The 19535-nt window shown below is 39.4% G+C and overlaps 1 protein-coding gene and 1 long non-coding RNA gene across 4 annotated transcripts in view; one reads left to right on the forward strand and one right to left on the reverse strand.

Moving 5' to 3' along the window:
• Nucleotides 1-19535, reverse strand: part of PMEPA1 (prostate transmembrane protein, androgen induced 1) — a 184475-nt gene that overhangs the window by 160009 nt on the left and 4931 nt on the right. The window contains exons 1-2 of one of the 2 annotated variants that reach the window (XM_064521565.1): nucleotides 9347-9581; nucleotides 8832-8958 (exon numbers count right to left, since the gene is read on the reverse strand). The gene's annotated coding sequence lies outside the window, so the exon portion shown is untranslated. Of the gene's footprint in view, nucleotides 1-8831; nucleotides 8959-9346; nucleotides 9582-19535 lie in introns of those variants that run through there. The other variant, XM_064521564.1, reaches the window with a different exon arrangement.
• Nucleotides 13751-19535, forward strand: part of LOC135330128 (uncharacterized) — a 33706-nt gene continuing 27921 nt past the window's right edge. For both annotated transcript variants that reach the window (XR_010391935.1, XR_010391936.1), the window contains exon 1: nucleotides 13751-13994. This is a non-coding gene — a long non-coding RNA (uncharacterized LOC135330128). The remainder of the gene's footprint in view (nucleotides 13995-19535) is intronic.

The raw sequence follows: 19535 nt of genomic DNA on the forward strand, positions 1-19535 counted from the left end.
TCTAATAAAGGCAGTCTCTTCCTTTTTATTCCCAAATAGCCAGTTTCTCCTCTTTCCTCTGAGCGAACAGGCCAGGAAAGGGAAGCTGAAGTGAGCCCCCTTCTCACTTTTTGGATATGCTAACTTGGAGCAATGGCAGCCCTTCATAATCACATCTGTCAGATTCAGATACATGAGCTTTTTTAAATGTTGCTCCAACATATAATAAGTCTATTATACTATTACTTCCTTCTCAGAAGCACAGAGGGCCCCAGACAAGGTCAGGATCCCACATGCAAGGCACTGTACAAAGCCCTGCTGAGAAAAAGTCCCAGTTCTTAAGGCATTTAAATAGAGACATCAATCAAAGGGAGAGGAATAAAATGGCTGACAGCTAAATTAGATGAGCAAGAGATTTAAATGCCCAGCGTTCCTTGTCTCCTGCCCAGCGCACTCCGTCCCAGCCCCTCTCCTTCTGCAGCGGTTCACGGCTACCCGACATCCCTGGCACAGGGGAAGCAGCCCAGTGAACACCACTCTGCCTGTCCCAGTGTTAGAAAGCAAAATGTCTGGAGCCAGCGCAGGCTGGGGAGACTTCTGGCCACTAGAATCAGCAGAAAACATCGGGGGGAAAGTTAGATTATTTGTGCCTGTGAACAGGAAGCTTTTGCAAGTCTTAAGTTATCTCAACTCATCCCACTACATCTATTTACTTAGCTCATGGAGATTTGAGAGACCATGAGTAAGGAACAGGAAAACTACACTGAAAAAGAAACAGACCAATTTAAGTGCAGAAGAGCCAACACCACAGGAAACAGAGAAAAAAAAAAAACTCTTCAGTTTATGAAAAATGTTCCCAAGCTAAAAATTTGTAATGTCACTTCAAACCCACTTAAAATATTTATGGCACCTTTAGAAAACTCTCAATATAAAGGATTTTAATGGGGTTAGAGATGAAGGCTGGTGCTTTCAACCGCTACAATATTTCTTTAGAGATAAAGTAAAAAGAGATCAGAACGTAGACAAGAGTGTTTATTCGAGATCTACCATGGAGAACACGTAGCGGATAAGGTCTGGTCTCAAAGCATTTGAGGAGTCATGCTCAAATGTACTAGATGCTTGAGAACATACTGCTGGTATTCTGGAGTTATTTAGATAATGTTCTGGTTGTGGTTTGAAGTCAATAATAATGAGCCATATGTTCACTTTTTTTTCCCCCCTGAAAAATTATTCTTTATTAATTCTATGGGAGGTACTCTATGAATTAGAAGGCAAAAAAGCACTGAATCTGTTCCTCTGGCATTTGAGTGAATTCTGTTTTATTTTAAAGGTCAGATAACACTAAGGTCTCTTTGAGATATTTCTTATTATGAAGCTAATTGATGCATTTCCAAAATTTGTTCCCTGTATTGTATTATGCAACAGTAATAGATACACAAAGCTCTCTGGGTTTAACTTGAATGGAAATTTGCCTGTACAGAATCCTGCTCACAAAGGAGACAAAAATAATACATGAAACCTCCTCCTTCCACCAACCCAGAACCTTTTCAGCTAGTTTCAAATGGTATATCTCAATTAATGAAGCTAAGAGTGTGGCATTTCATTACCTTGGCTTTTGAATGCAGATAGGAATCATCCTAAAAGTAAAAGATCTCATTGCAACATCTAAGATCCCAGACACCAGAATCTGGTTTGGCAGTACTGCCATCTAAAACTGAAGGTTGAGAGGAGGAAGAATCACGTATGTTGTATACAGTCCTTGCAAACTTGAAATGGTGATAGCCCATTCAGAAGATTTTTCTAAGTCTCTTCTCAATCACTTCAAGTTGAGGAAGGACTTGCTTAAATCATTTGACATTCTTTACCTCATCATAAATCTACTAGTTACCCAGATTCAGTTTGAAGTTCAATTCCTTCATTTAGAAAAAAAATTATCAAATATAAATGAAGCACTTTGTGATAACCTCTCTAATCATCCAGGGCGCTTAGCATTTGAAAAGTCTTGTGCACCCAAATTAACGATCCACATGGGATAGAGACCCCATGTTCTCAGCGCTGTATAAGACAACGCTTAACAAATAATAAGTTATTACGCAGTCTTACACACCACTGCACATTGTAATACTAGCTTGAAGTGAAAATGACAAGACATACGATAAGAAAAGCTGTTCCCAAGCTATTGCTCTCCATAATGGAATCACAAAAGCCCAGAAATATCAGACAAAAGCCTGTTTTGGAGAGGTTTCATATTTGTTCCTAGCTAAATTAAAATTGGTTTCAGTTAAGCAACCCCCAACATAAATCTGGTTCACAAGGTATATGGCATGCGAAGTTGGATGGCACCAATTTCTACAGTTTAGATATCTCTTCATTCTGAATCTTGAAACACAAGGAAGGTGAGACAACATGAGGGAACTACAGCTTTATTCAGGTGCTATTCCTCATTATGTTATACCCTTCAAATTACTAGAACTTACATATGCTGATTTTGCTAAAGTGGTACTTAATTACTGTATGCTGCAGTATAACCAACATCACCAGAGCCCTTGAACAGTCAAAACACTCACAGTGAAAAATGTAGATGAAGAATTAGAACTGAAAATCTGTAAACTCGACTTGCTTTCCAGGCTGGTGACTACTGGAAGTGGTTGATTCCTCATGGGGAAAAAAATGATTGCATCACTCAGACCAGAGCCTTCTGGAAGAAGATTTAAAAGAATTCAGAGGAGGGAGTGGCTCCTTCCTCCTTTCCAGATGGAAAATAACTGCTGTAATTAACTCAGCTACATTTCAAATGAAGGAATGGAGAAAAATTTTTTTGTTAAGAGCCATTGTGCCAGGAAGACTGATCTGCCTAGTCAGCTGCTTCAAGATTCCTAGTTTGCAAACACAGAAAAATATGCCACTACTGTAAAGACAGTTTGACCATTCAAACATTAGTTCAGTATTTCCAAGAACACTTCCCCCCGCCCTCATTTTTAGTAGAAACAGAATTGCAGAAGTGCCCTTTAATTAAAAGGCACTAATATCCTAAAAATTAAAGATGCGGTGTGGTAGAATATACACTATAAGAAGGCAGCACTTTACTCCGAAAGGAGACAGAAAAAGGGTGAGGAAACAGTTGTGCTCAACTCCATTTTGCCAGAGGAGAATGAAGTCCCATCCTAAGCGACCTGGTAAGTCAAAGACAGGGCTTGAAACCAATGACCACCTTAGTCCTCACTAAGTGTCAGAGGCAGGTGAGATCCTTCCACTCTTCTCCTCCGCAATGCCGCCCACCTGATTAGGTGTGCCTCTCCCTAGCAAAGGGAAAATCCATCTTGAAAACTAATTTGAAATTTTATCCCAGATAACTCTTGGTTAAAATGACAGGATACAGGTAGTCTCACATAGTATTACTGTAAAAATGATTATGGCAGCCAGGTACTGATACACAAGACTGTTGTAGTTATTTACAGGATACCAACAAATTTTATTTTGTCTTTTGGGAAAATAAAAATCCTCCTAAACTACTCAGCATGAATCAAAAACAAATGCATCTATTCTATCAGTAGAGATGTTCGGTTATCGAACTCTGGTATCTTTTAATAGAAACCAGCTTGTAAGGCTATTCCTGTAAAATCCATATTGACTACTTGTAAAAACTCAGATACATTCAGTGATTTATTTTCTAACAACAAATGTCTTCTCCAGCTGCAAGTCCTCTGCTGTACTTTGGTCTGTGGTTCTTACAGAGGCAGCTGTTTACCACTGCTTATGCGCAGACAGAGATGGACAGGCAGCAGAGGGGCACCAACCGGGTGCAGCCGCACAGCAGTTGTGAGGGATCGGAGTGACATTGTGGCAGTCACGGAGAGACGGTGCAGGACACGTCACACCGCAGAATGACAACAGTGATAACAAGCAGTGAGTGCAAGCGGTGGAGATGGAAATCCAAACAGCAGTGCATTTGGCAGCTCACAATAGCAGGGTGCAGATTAGCGTCAAGGTCAAATAAACATCATAAAACATTGCTTAAGCTGTCAATTTAAGAACAAACAAGCTCATTATAATTATAGTGGATAATTGTTATCTGCTGGGTGTTAATTAGATACATTTTATCAGATCTATTGTCACTGAATGGAGAGTAAAACTGGACAAAGATTTTTTTACTGCAATGATTTCATAACTAGTTTTCTTCTCCCTTAAAATGAGGCTCATATCTTATTTTCCATGGGTACATTTTCTTGACTTTATTCATTTTTTAAGAAGTTTAAAATTTTTAGAATGAAATTATCCTACTGCGTAACTAAGCCTACCAAAGAAAAGTATGTGTGGAGAAAGATCTAAAAATACAAACTGTATTAGATGTTTCATTTTAAATTTGAAATAAAAAGTCCCTTTACAGTTTCTAAAAAATAAAATGTTCAACTCTATTAGTTTTAAATTAGTTAAATGAAAATTTCAGCCCACTCTAAATGATAAATAAGGACTAAAATGCCTGAAAGATTGAAATTAGCATGTAGGTCTTGAGTAATGCAATGGTAGAGCTGGCACATTATCTCGGGGAGCCACTTTCCTGAAAGGTTTCTCACTACATCAGATGGTCTGGATAAGGCCCTAAACGCAAGCGAGCGAGGCGGGTTAGTCGGAGAGCCCCACAGCACAACGGCCCCAGCAGCCGGTGCCCACCCCTGGCCAGGAGAACCGCCTCACAGGCGCACAAGGATGGAGTAGGGGCTGGAGAAAACAAACGATACTTCTGTTCAAAGTCTGATGAATAAAGCATCATACTGAAGTAAAAATACAGGGAGAGAAAGAGAGACAGGAAGAACATTACTCCCTCACTTGCTGCCTCCTGTAACCCTTCCGTTACAGCGAACCTGTCTCCCGACTTGAATCCCTTTTCCCTCAGAACTCACGGTTTATCTGCCCAGGTTAACAGCTGCCTCTGTATCACTTCATGCAGCTGGCAGGAAAAGACAAATGTCCAATATTTATTCAATCAATAGAAATATCTAAACTGTCCGCCTTTGGGGCAGGGACCTTTTGTTCTCTGTGTGTACATCGCCACACGCAACAGGAACTTCCTGACACCACTGCACTGAACAAGGGTGAGGAAAAGGAGGGTTGATAGGCCACTATAAATACCAAACTTTGGTCTTCATTTCAATTGAGGATTAATTCATTAAAAAGACTTCCAACACTTATTTCCTAAGTTACAGGGCTTGGTATAATCTGTACTGGTTTTAGCGCAGAAAGAAAATACCAGAATTTTTTTTAAGAACAGTGGCACAAAGGTTTACCACACAGGGCCGAAAATAGTGTGAGAAAGGAACTGACTTCAGCTTGAATAATAGTCATTAAATCAAAACACTGGAAAATGCATTCCTTGTAAGAACACAGCCACTGGAGGTTTGCCCAGTCCTAAACAAAGAGTAGCAGTTCACAGCCATAGGGGACGTACTGTGGGTATAGACTAATCTAGGTTTTAAAATATACTTATAGTCTACAGAAAACTTGGGGATTCCAGTGGCTGTTACGAAAAGAAATTGAGGTTGCATTCATCCCCATGTCTGATAACAGCGCTCTTCTGGAGTTTTTATCATCTTCTCTGCCTAAATTCCTGGAACAGTTAAACGTTCAAGCTCTATAGTGGAAAACTTTAATGAAGAAACTCCAGACATATATGCATAAAGAGTAAATCCACTGAGAAGATTTTAAGCAGCAGGGAATGTTTTCATGGCAAAAAGTGTTGTGGACAAATTCCAAGAAGTGCTCCTCCAATATAGTGACAAAGTTCAATGTGACTCATGTGTGCAGATAATTGATATTATTAACACAAACAGAAAATTTGAGGTCACCACTGGCAAGCAGTATAAAATCAGGTTTGTTTTCTATGAACATTGAAAAGGGATTACAAGAAAGGCAAACTGAACAAAGACCGCGTTAAATATTTAATATTTACATGTATATTTAATATTCATCTAACAATACCTCATTCATAGCTTATGCAATCCAAATGGATCACAGGTTGAAGGTATTTCCTCCTTTTTCACAAGTTAAACATTATAATACAATGTCCTTTCTTCCTTCCTTCCTACATTAAATGTCTGTGTTATTGGTTAATAGATACAGCTGATACTTAGGTGAAGATCTGAGACTTGCTGTATCAGTTGAGATAAGGCAACTCAGAAAAACTGGATAAGCATTTGGAGTAGGGACTATAAATCCTTTGAACTGTGCAGAGCCAGATCTGAAGCTTAAATGAAACTGATAGCATGATCCACAGACTATTGAAAGCAATGGCAATCTTTCTATTGATGGATATTGAGCGGTTTTGCATCAGCAAAATGACAAGCAGCCAGAAACTCAGGTTAAATAAACTAGCAAGCAGACAGCAGAGGAGGGAATAGAAATAACACCCAGCTAGCCAGAAGAGCCTGTTAGCTTTTCACACTCTTTAGAAGTTTGGTCTAAGGAGGAAAAGGTTCCTTGAACTTGGGCTATTTGTCAAAAGAGCTTTTCAGAAAAACACCTGAGATAAGAGGCAGCAGGCATCTATCACAAGTCACTGTTCCCAGTTCTAGGATGCATGATTGCTAACAAGGCTAAACACATTCATTTTCACAACATATTGCCAAAAATGGATGAAGTCAAAGCAGCATTCACTGATGTTTCTGCCTCCCCTCCTCTTACCCTGGCTGGGAACTCTTTGCTTCTGGTGATCCAGTCTTCCAACAGAAGTGATATTTAAAATGCCCTTTATGTTTAGAAATCAGCTGATATCTGACCTGGAATTCAAACATGAAGTCCCATTACTTCATGTCTTTCAATGATACAGGTGTATAAATATGGACGCAAGCCACATGTCTGAGATACACCAGATTCTGGCCTGCACTAGTAAAGAAATCCATCACCTGTGACCTAGGGGAGTAAGATATTTGACTGTATTACTCATATCCACCCATTTTTTTGGAGCAAGAACTAAACAGAAGTTATCCAGTATCAGAACACACAGGCAACCTGGGAAACACCACCACTGCAACCAAGGTAATCAGGCACAAGCATCTGTCTACCGCAGAAATCAGCGTGGGCTGGGAGATTTAAACTTCCACGTCCTCATTCCAAAATACACAGTGCAAAAGACATTTGTATTAAAATAGCCAAGGGGTATAACTCAGCATCCTGAACAGCAGCATTTCTCACCCGATAAGATTGTCTCTGCACTGTGCACACGTGCTGCAAGATAGTCAACATATTATCCAAGTTTAAGAGTAATAAACAGAGCATCTCTGTCCAAATCCCACATTAGAATAAGAATCAAAGTCCCTCAAAATTAGCAGCTTGAGAAACTCACAGTAAAGGTTCTGAAAAGCACCTGTAGCCATGCCCTGACAGACCGGAGCTGACAGGCAGAACACCGGCCTCCAAGGGCTGCCCCGGCCACTGTTAGCATCTCAGCTCCCAGCACCAAGCTGTCCTTGTGCTTTTCCTGCTCACCCACACTCTAAACACACCAGGCCTTAACAACCATCCATCTGACCCATTTTTAGTGTCATATGTAGGGCAAGCCAGGGAATTTGATTTCATATCTGGAACAATTCAGATTTTATTTGCTTTTGTCTTCAAAGGCAGAGATACATACTGAAGAGCATTTTTTCAGAACCCGGTTCTGGTGCATGCCAAGCAATGCATAGCCCTCCCCTCTCCACCACTTTCCGTGAGGAAAACAGTTCCCATTATAGTTGCCCTGTTGTTCCAGTGCATAACAATCAAATTAAAAGAAAATCAAATCCACCAAGTGAAATTGATTTGATTGCTAACTGGCATTTTGATACTATGATTTCTTTGTGCTTCATCTTTTATAGCAAGAGGCTGGAAGCATGTAAGCTTTTTTCCTGAAATGACTGGAGTTTAAAGGAACAATGGACCAGATAACACTAGAACTGGAATATGGATATGCCAAACAAAGGGGTCATTCAAGTTCCTTTCTTTTTCCTTCTAAACATCAAGCTCATGCAATGTAAGTTCAATCTTCTCCCTGAGAAATGGCCAGTTCTGGGACTGGAAATATGTCAGATTGATTTCCCACTCTGTCAGGCAACACTCCTCCAGTGAAACCCACTGTGCTACGCATAAAGCAGCTGAAGATGTTGCCTACCTTCTTTCCAGAGAGTAGTACATTCTGTGGAAATAGGTATATCCTCTCAGAATATTGTTTTGTACACAGATAACATTATGAGGGCCAATTTAGAAGACATACTTTGTCTTTTTATATTTCAGTTAAAATAATCCAGGCAACAAACTAAAAATTTGGTGGTAGGGGACTGTAAACCCTTAAACGCTTTAGAGACAATTTCTTCCCTCTTCCCTTTCCACTGTATGAAACTCCTGACTCCCTTTAAATGTCTTCTTTTTGACCCATGCAAAAAAAGTCACTTGTCCTACTCTCCTGAAAATACATTTATGTACCATATTTTTACAGATTCTGCAGTATTACAATTTTTGAACAAACAGAGCCACAAGTAAAAAGCGCATGCAAACAAAAACGGAAACGTGTGCTCTAGAGCTCACTGGGAAACTTTAAAGGTTATAAAAGGGAGGGAAGATACAGCTGTAATCATCACTTTAGCAGAAGATATCGGAGAAATCAAGAGCAGACATAAAGTGACATCTTAGCACTACATATATTGTGACAATGAAAAAATCATCTATTTAGTGATCACAGAAACCCTTTCCTCTAAATAGTATAAATGTTGGTGTTATGCTGCTACCTAACTCAATAATAGCAACTTCTTCACAAGTGTGTGGCAAGCTACCAGAAAACAGTAGAACTTTTTCTATACATGCAGATGAATGGAAATTCAAACCTGATTTATTGTCTGCCCGAGAAGCTCCGCTGGGCTTGCAGCACCTCCACTGTCCCGCTACTTGATCTGGATTTCTCCTTATTTCTCCGTGGCTGATGAATTCACAAAGCAATCACACTGCATATGCCTAAGGAAGGAAAACCAAGCGAAATGAGTACAAAACACAACCACACCTATTATGCTTTATAGAGAGCCTCAAACACAGCAGAGAGTAAAAGTCTTGTGTGTCATACAGAGCACAAGCAACAAGATGCATCTTTCTTCCCCATAGTTGGTGAATATAACTCATAACTGGCTTACTTTCTAAGAAAGGACAAACAGTGAAATTGTTGTCCTATATTAAATGAAAGGGCATTCTTAAAATGAGGCTTATCCTTTCCTGTAAACAAGCTTATTTGTTTGGTTGTCCTGTGAAAGCTGGACTGTTGCATATTAAGTGATGCATATACCATGCTAGTCCACTTGTGTGCAGTTGTTAATATTGCTGTTCACTGGATGTTTAATATAACACCTACCTCACACTGTACTGATTATTTTATTCACACCGTTGCCTTTATATTTGATCATCCTTGCTGCCTATTAATGTAATCTTTTACATGATCACACCAGAAATTAGGTAATTACTGTTATCCTTGAATGCTACAGAAAGGCTTTCCCACGTAGCACTTATTTTTGCTGTAGGAAGATGGCAGGGATGGCAGTGACCTGCAGAATGACTGGCTGACCAGAAGGTGACTATACCAAACCCTTTGTATCCCAGATGAATTAGAGGTTTCTCCTCTGATGGTTTCATGAGCCAGAAATGAATCTGCAGGAAATATCCCCAGAATTTTACCCAAGTTATTAGCATTATGGTGTAACAGTTCTTGTATGAATGCATTCTCACAGAATCACTAACCACACAATTTAAATTGTTGTGACCTGATGAAAACCATGTGTCTTACATCCTAGAAAGAATACACTGCCCATTTTGTACAGAAGGCACCTGCTGAGTCATTTAAATATCTCTATTTTTTTATGTAGCTTTGTCAAGTTTACGGATGTGACTGAACATTGGTACAAAAAAGAAGAATTCAGTGCATTGTACTGTTTAGTCTAGCCCACTGACTTATGCTTAAATGGGATAAAATCTACATTTTTTCTTCTCTATTAGAGCTTCCTCGATACTGCCAAGAACTACTTCTTGGAATAAAAAACAAGATTTGTTCTCATTTCTTTTTATTCCTTTCACTAACAATCATGTCAGTATTTCATTTTTTGTTCTATTTTTAGGAACATTCACAGAAATTTCAAAGCATGTAAATATTTCTTTAAGTCTTCTCATTTCCCTCATTATATTTGCTTTGGGAATGGTTTGACTGAATGTCTTTATGACTTTTTCCTCCATTTCTTCATAAAAGCGACAATTAACCAGGCATGTAATAATAAAAAAGCAAAAAAAATCCCCAACTCAAAACAAAAAACCCATATGGCTAAGACAGCTAACAAAACACCATAAAACAACTAAATGTGACCAGCGTAGTCATTTAAGTATATAGGCATCAAGTGTTTGCCAAACAATCTAACAGTGAGGAACTTTACGAAAACTCAATCGTGAGAAGTCCAAAAGCAGAAAAGAGATAAAGCTATTGAATTAAGTATTTAATTTATGCAGTTCATCCCATTCTGCTCTCTTCCTCATCCAGAAACAAGGTCCATTCATATATTCTGAATACGAAACACGCTTTGCAGTTGTTTTGAATTAGTCTGCAGAGGTCCAAGTAACAAAATATTTTACGTACTTGATATGTTTACTTCCCCCCCCCCCCCAGGTTCTCTCTTTCCCCGATGAAAAATGAACAAAGGATTGAAATGACTGTGCATCAGCCTGCAGACAGTGTGTGAGTCAGTGCAAGCGACATGCAGAAATTAAGGCAAAGTAGATAAAGGCCTCTCCTATCAGATCAGTAATCTCATGAATACAAATGTGAATGTGTCGAATCTATAGAGAGTATCTATGTCAACTTAAGTGTCCTGCAGACACTTGCAGTTTTTCTCTCTGCAAAGCACAAATTGTCCCTCCACAAAATATAGGGTACAAACTTCAAATACATGTACATATTCCTTTTGTAATGAAAAGGAAGTAAAACAAAGGGACCAAAAAGAAAGTAGAGGTTAAGAATTAAACTAAAAACTTCTCATCAAAAAAGTACTAAATGCAAACATATTTTGCATGTTTTTACATTGAGAAGCAAATGATTTTCCTTCTCACATGTACAAGGAATGTGATTTTTTTAATGGGATGTAGTTGTAAAAAGGGCAAGACATTTTAAATCTACACAGTAGACCTTCTAGTTCATAGTCTGGAGGCAAAGTAACGCATATGAGGATTGAAAAGATTCAGATTCCTCCCTTGCATTCGCCTACACCTCTGGCCGTTGTCTGCATAGGAAGCATAAATAACAACCAGCTTGTGTATGCTGCCATGAAACTAATGAGAAAGATTAATAGATTCAAGGTGCAAAATTTGTATTCAAGTCATTATTTCTAAAAAGCACTCTGGAAGCATTCAAAACTTTGGGCCTGATTTGAGGTCTCCCAACTGTGAACAAAGTCAAACTTTTTAAGTCATCTGTTCTGCTGGTGAATTAGTACCTCTGTGAAGTCACTGAACTGTGCACCTTTATTCCAGCAAATAATTGGTAGATATGTATCTTACTCATTACAACTCAGCACTTTTGAGAGATAAAGGCCAGTTTCATCTGAGAATTTCGTACCACCTCCTGACTCAGGCTTTGTCCTGAGTCAGTAACAGTTTGTCAAAAAGCAAAAAAAATGTTTTATGAATCATAGCCAAACATCCGTCCCATGAGAGGGGGGAAAAAAGGAGGTTTCTCATCATTTGCTGGGGTGAATTACAAGAATTATGTGAATATATTGGGGAATTTCTTTTCAAACAAGAGCCACTTTCGCCATTCCTCCTGAAGGAAGACATGCAAGAGCACATTTCTTTGTACTCTTGCTAAATTGTGGGAATTTATCATAATTAAAGAAACAAATTGCCAAAAAACAAATACTATTTGCAGATGGATTCCTCTGTCTGCTGTGAAAATTCTCTGTTTACATTTCAATGCGTGGAAAAATAAGATTACGCATTTGAAAAAGCCCTAGGCCAGCGATTAGGAGAGATAGGGGAACTCTGAACTTTCTCCTGCAAAACACACCTGAAAGAGACTTTCTAATTTCTCAGCATGTTGACATTATTTAAATTCCTGTCTTACTGAAATATGGCCAAAGCTGAAGCTCTACCCTCCAGAAAATAAACTGTTGTTTAATAATGTGATGGGTAAATGTATCCAGGAAATGTCACAAAATAAATCTGAGATAAATTAAACAAAACTGACTTCCTTTCTTATGTCAGATGCCTCTAATTTTGGCAGTTTGGGGTAACAAAAAAATTAAAGAAAGCGCTTATAAATGAAAATGTCTGTTTAGCATCAGAGCTATAAAGCAAAAGTAGCACTTTTCCAAATCTGTACCAGAATCTACAACATATGACCTGAGTCCTGTAAGTACCCTGTACACAAAACTCTCATTGGCTTCTGTCAGATGCAGACTATTTCTCTTTATTTACTATGTTCGCTATTGCTCAGGAATGTGGGTGAGGGAGGGCTCTGGATCAGAGAATGCTAGAGGTTGTATTCATCCATCCTGTACAATGCTAGATATTCTTGCCACTCCTTGACTTTCAGCTAACGGTTTCCTACAAACCATCTGCTTAAAGAACAGAATGTCAGTATAGAAGACTAACTGCCACCAACACCAGATGTGTGGAGTTACAGATCATGGAAGCCATTAAAATAATGGTAGACATGGCTTTTCACCAATGCTAGACATGGAGAACTGGCAGTCAGGGCTTACACAGGTTGTTGATAAATATCCTTGTAAAATAAAACAGATGAATGTAACATACAAATATGAGAAAATACAAGCATTTAATATGAAGGAATGCTAATCTGGGATCAAAGCAGAGCATCAAAAAGCATGAGATCGCAGTCTAAACTATTAGCTGTCTTCAACACTTCCGTTTTGTCACTTAAACCAAAAATGTTGCAAGCCTCCAATAATTATGGACGTCCAGCAAAGACTTCATAGTCTTGCTTTTAAGCACAATAATCCCCCAGTGGCCTCAGCTAGAATATTTGATGGCCAGCAAACCAAATAATAGACCCTTTATGTCTCAAAATAGGGCACTCAAAATTAGCATATCCAGACTGGACACTTTGAAATCCTGATAAAAGTCCTATAAGCCTTTTTACTTCCATTCTCCATCAACTGAAAGAGGAAATTCTAATTCTTCCTTCCTTCACAAGGATATGCAAGACCTTGTGTGCTAGTACCAAGATTCACAGTCCTTTTCTCCTGAAGCCTCTCAGTTGATCTGAGAAGAGGTGCTCCCTACATCCATATCCTAGCATTGTTACTGCCCAACCTTTCTTTTTCTCCAGTTTCTCTTTCTATTAGTCACTCTTCACCCTTCTCTTTCTCTGTGATACCCAGACCTCTCCTGCTCCTTGTCCACTTCCTTAGCGTCTGGCTCACCCTTTCAGTTTTACCTCAGCAGAACTGAATTCTCTCTTGCAGGATGCTCTCCAAAGCAGGGTTACACACACACATTCAGCAGGGCTACATGTCATGAGAGCAGAAGAGGCAGGATGCTGCAGGCTGCTACCTTAGCCTGTCACCCTTTACAGATGAGCTACCCAGCTGGCTGAGCAGATGCTGGTTGAAGTAAGGAAACAATTATCTTAGCACCTGGCTGAGTCCTTTAGATCTTGCTACAAGACAGATGACCGGCCATGAAAGTATGTCGAATAGTGGCCGAGAATATTTAAGAGATTAAATAGAAGATTTGCCTGTCTTGTGGGTAGAAAAGATTTTTTTGGCAGATTCTGTGTGGATATCATAAGGATGCCTACTCATGTGCCATTCTAACCTTACTCACTACTCTGGACTGGGGCTCCAATGCTTTATAGCACCAGATGCTGTTCTGATTACAAAGTCACACGTCCTTGTGACTAAGCCACCCTTAGCGATATATTTTGGACGGAGGTGGAAAAATCTGTCAAATGAAAACCTAAGTGGGAGCTAAAAGACGACACTGATCCATTGAAACAAACCAAGGTAAAAAGAACTCTGTCAGCTAAACTTTGTCTTTCCTGAGATGTACAAGAATGCACTAGTTATGTTTTTAATACATTGCAATTGCCCATTTTCTAAAGAGTAATGTGATTAATGTTTTTAAATCCTTTTCCCTGCTCACTGCTCTCCTCTAATCTCTTTTTTTCTGGGCCTCCATTCTTTATGCCCTCTGGGAGTATATAGGTGATGCTGAATGCTAATGAGATAATACCTACTGCATCCCTGGGCCACCAGTGAGTAATTTCATCCATTCAAAAGCAGCCAGCTGACAGGTACTTTATCAGACACTGTATGATTTTAGTTGGTTAACCATTGATAACACATTCAGTCGGCATGCTAGAGGTAATTTACCTGTAACTCTTATTTTAAGCTGTGGGGCTTCTTCACCAGTACCTTGAAGATAGCCATATGTGTGATGAGGATAATGATACAAACAACACAATAGCAATAATAAGTGAGAGAATGGTCTTTCCAGCAGACTACTCAGAGGAGGAAAAGATCTCTAAAGCAGCTTCAACTACCCCTACCAAGAAATGAATTACAGCAAGGTGCTTTGCCTTTCCATAGCACCCATCAGGTTGGGGAATTACAGAAACTAAACATTTTCACAACAGCCTTTAAGAAAGAAAGAATCACCTTCTTCACATGGATGAAGAAAACAAGGGCAAGGAATGATGTCCTCAAGATCATACAGAATGGAGCAGACTAGAGGGAAAAAAAAAGTGTGTGCTTGTTTACCACTGGAGGAGTTTTTGGAAGCATGAGACAGTTCCACATATTGTGATCACAGAGCATCCCAGGGTAAAGGAGAGGATGGGAAAGTCTCACTGCTTCCCACAGAAAACCCCACAGTAATAGGCCTGGGGAAGGAGTTTTCCCAGAAGACTTCTTCCCACATCACTTATTTGAGAGGGTGGGACATCAACCCTCAAAATATGCTGCTTGACCTGGCATACTTGTTTTTGCACAGTAAGTCTCGGGCAGACAAGGCAGCTGCCTGCTAAAGGCATCCTGTTACTGCTGTGCAATTCCAGAAGTGTATCTGGAGGGTGTTCTTAGCCAACTATCTCCATGCCAATCTTCCAGTATCTTGTTACAGGAGGAGATCTAGGGCAACTGAGCTTTCCAAAGGGAGAAAGAACTCCTAAGGTCTGATCAGTAGAAACTGCACATCCCATGTGGTTCCTTCTTCTGTGGGAAGAGAAGAATGCTGGCTGCCTTTTATACTAGAAGTCCTGAGGGCCAGCTTTCTTTAGTGTTTATCCTCTATTTAACACTACTTGACACCCTGTCACAGTAGACAGATCACTGATTCTCTGTGCCTCAGTTTCCTCCTTGAGCTGCTTGACCGCTGTGAAGCAATAGAAGAATGAAAATGCTAGAGCCCATTCAGGATGGAAAAGCATTATAAATTTTTCTCCATTTTCTGTACAGTTTGGTAGTTGTCTTAGGTAGGACACAGAATGCTTGTTCTCAAAACAACTGAAATGAGGAAACTCCTCATTTCTTTCCCATATGAGTAATGATACCAATAAATGTTATGCCACTACCTACTAAATCAGCATAACCCTTCATGGCTCATACTCCTTCTTATAGAACTTGTTTTGAACTGAAGAGGACTGCAGCACCCAAGTGAAAAAGGAGGGAGGAAGAAGAATTAGAGACCAAAAAAATTCATGTTATCATGACAAATAACTGCTCTAATCTTATAAGGATGGAAAAATTCTGAAGATACTTGTTTTCTTGCTCCTTTCCCAATAAGAGCTAGAAACTTTGAGAGAGGAGGGGGTATTTATATGAATACATGATTTTTTAAAAGCCCAGCCAAGCACAGAAGAGAAACAGTGCAACTCTAGCCTCCAGAGAAATAACCTTCAAATCACAATTTGACAAACAATATCAAAAACTATCAGAGAAGCAAGCGATCTAGCTGACTGCGGTGTTTTCATTCCCTCCTCAGCAGTGTGACCTCATCACAGTCGCACTCGCACAGAATCCTATTACTGCTGCCTCAGCTGCAGAGCTGCAAGACAAAGGAAGGTTACAGACATAACTCCCCCCTGTGCCTTGCTAATCAATAGTTTTTATCTAATTTCTTTGCTTCAAGATACAGGAAAACAAGGTGCTGTGTCTGAAATGGAAGGCTGGGAATAACTGAGCTTTGTGGGAATCAATACAAAATAGAATAGCTGACAATGTCATCCTGCCTGAAACACTATGAAGACAGATTTTAAGTTCCTCTAATTATCTAGATGTTTGTATTTTTAAAACTATGACTTAGTGTCTGAAAAAAAAAACTGGCTTCATTTAATAGCCATTGTGGTTTCAGAACTTTTCAAGCTACTGGTTAGTCTACTCAATTTCCTTGCATTTCTATTCTGGGTGGAAGTTCCCCTTTTAGTGTCAATTTAGGACTCAGCATGAAGTAGCTCTGCAAACTTGCTGCATTCAGGTATGCAATTCACACCTTACAAGATAGTAGGCTGGACCCTGGTTAGGAGAGATCAGCATAAGTCAGCTGATGGACAGTTGATTAGTCCTGTGGACATAACATTTTTTTGCTCCATCCAAGTCTTAGCTAATTTTTAATAATCTTACATGTTGTCTAACTTCCTCAAATTAGCTAATAAGAAATATCAGAACTCAGCACTACTTAAACAAGAACCAGCAGAACTGAGAAGCCCCCATAGTCAAAGAAGAAACCACAGAGACATAACTGAGGAGAAAGCTAGGAGTCAGGAGCATTAAGAGATAAAACTGTCTTCAGCTGTGCTTCACTGTAAAATGGATATGTCAATATTAAGCATACCTGGCTTCTTCCTGAACACTGAAAGGCTTCTCTCAACTAAAACACAGAGGAGAGGATTGAAGAGAAGAGTGCTCTGCTCAGCTGCCCTAGCACCTCCTCACCCAACCTATCAACATCAGCACTAAGCCCCTCTTCTCCCCCACCTCAAACTCTTATAGAGGTCATGTGGAAAGTCATTAATTCCTCACAGCTGGTGGGGCTCTGCACTCAGGACAGGCAGCTGGGTTCCTGCAACCCCACCAAGGGAGAATTAACCCTTTCCAGACAGCCCTTTAGCTAAATCAATGTGCACTACTGTGTATCCCCTCACTTTGTTCCAGTGTGCTATGTCCCAGATCCAAACGAGGCAGCAGACGTGAGATCAAGGTGACACACATCCATGCAGACTGTGCTCAGCAAAAACCTTCTTCAACTGTTGCCCAACTAAGGAACATCGGCATCAAAAACAGAGGAACCTCCAAAGTGCCTACAGTTTTCCTGCTGAATGTGTGCATCATTCTCCGCAGGGCTGAGAAGCAGGGCACCTATCGCATATCCAAGTTACTCTGGGGTCCTAAATTGAGCCATTCCTTTGCCTGCACCCCCTAAAATCCAGTAAGTTTTCTCAATGCCTGCCATATTACAAAATGGAGTAACAACCAGTGCTTTCTGTTAAAAATAAAGGCAGAGGAGTCCCCTTTACCCAACAGTCTAGTGGTTAGCTTGGTCAGAATATGGATCCAGTTTCCTTCTTTGTATGGAGGGATTCAAACCACCTTCCCCCGAGATCTCCCTGCCTTTGAGGTGAGGATCCTCACCTCTGGGCTGCTATGGAAGAGGAACCCTCCCGGCATGTTGCCATTTCTGGCTGCCATTCTGGGGCTCCTCACTCAGGGCCGTGGATCCCGCTAAGGGGGCAGGCGTCTAGAGCTCAGTGCTCTGGCATCCACGTAAGACTGTGGGTCTTAGTCTGAGGTGGGCTTAGCATTGCCTGGCAGAGTTTCCTTTCATCTCATGCTGCTATTAGAACAGCAACATCTCGGGCTTCTTCTGAAGAAATTGTGAAATCAAGTGAATGTGAAATTCTTTTTGTCGCAAAAAGTAGTTCTTGCATATGAACTGTAACTGCTTTGCAGCTGAAGCTTCTCAGCTAGAGTAAAACATTGTTTTTCAGTACACCATAAGATTTAATTTTTGTATAATTATGTATAATTAATATGGTAAGCATATAGCATCTATAACCTCCCAAAAATGCAAACAACAACTATTTCATGATGCTACTTCAAACTGCGGCTTGAAATTCTATTTTGGAGTGCTGTGAGCTTGATCTAGAAGGCGTTGTTTTAATTTAAGAATTTAGCTGTAAAGATCTCTACAACTCATTCAAAATTATGGACTTGCTTCTGTTTGATGGAAAAAACATTTTTCTGGAATGAACTTTGATAAATGTGCCACTAGCCAGGTTTTAAAATAAAAATATCAGTTTAAAGTAATGGGAAATTACTCAGATGTTAAACACTAATCAGTTCTCTCCTTCTTACTTTCTCTGTGGACCGCAGAACTGTTTGCAAGGCCGGCAGCTGGACACTGTAAAGTGCAAGGGTGAAGGAGTATAGATAACCTTTAACAAGTCCAAATCTGAGCTGCAGTAAAGGCATGAACTGCTTTATAATATATGTTTGTACAGTTGCTTGGCTGATGTTTTAAAGCTAACCTGGCAGGAAGATTAACTGCTTACCCAGGGAAAAGTACCAATGCAAGCAGTTCTTATTTTCAAGACAAATAGTAAATTCAATTTAAATTTGGTAAAGTTTCAGATGAAAAAAATGGGAGACTTTTTTTGAAAATGTCAAAACATTTCATGTTGACATTTTTTATCTGAAGTGTTTGTTTCAGAAATGCCAAAAAGTTTCTTTTTGACATTTTCCAAATTGAAACTTTTTTCACACTGCTTTTTTAATGTAAAAGTTCATCTAATATTAAAAAAAACTTTTTAAAGACAAGCTAAATGCTCAAAAATGAAATGAAATATTTTATTTCAGGTCAAATAAAATATTTCCCATTGATCAAAAATGACCTTATCATTTCCCTGGAAAAATCTGTTTTGTTTGAACTCACAAGAGTTTTTATCTTTTTTTTTTAATTAATCCACGGAAAAAAAGAGAAGTTTTGTCAAAGTCTATAACTGTCATATTGATGTTTAATAGATTTCTTCTTTCAGTTTTCATAAATCTTATAGTCAGGCTCACAAACAGGTTCTTGCATCTTAAGAAAACATTGTTCATCATCTGAAACATTATAGATAACCAGGTACAGCTTTTAGCCCATCACAAGCATGAGATAAAACATGTTACTTAAACCTTTTTTGCCTGACGTTTAGGCTAATCAGTTTTATTTTGTATTTGCCATGGGCTAAAATTTTTGTTAAAGATTATTCACCACCAGAGGGTTCAATTCACACATATATCTGTGACTTGGTTTCGGCTGAGGAACTGCCATGATTTTATGTTTATGAAGCTATATTAAAACGTAGGAAAGGAGCCTAAATATTTTTCCTGAAGTATCGTCAGCCAAACCAAATTACAAGCTGGAGATCTGCAGATGGATTAGATCAATTAGTAGATGAGCTAAGACGATATGTTCTTTCTTCCCTTAATGGTGAATCTCAGGCTAGGGCAAGTCGAAGATCAGTTAAATGGTTTCATATGCACTGGATCTGATTCATTTCATCCTAG

Source organism: Dromaius novaehollandiae, chromosome 16 (assembly GCF_036370855.1).
Source record: "Dromaius novaehollandiae isolate bDroNov1 chromosome 16, bDroNov1.hap1, whole genome shotgun sequence".
Classification (NCBI taxonomy): Eukaryota; Metazoa; Chordata; class Aves; order Casuariiformes; family Dromaiidae; genus Dromaius; species Dromaius novaehollandiae.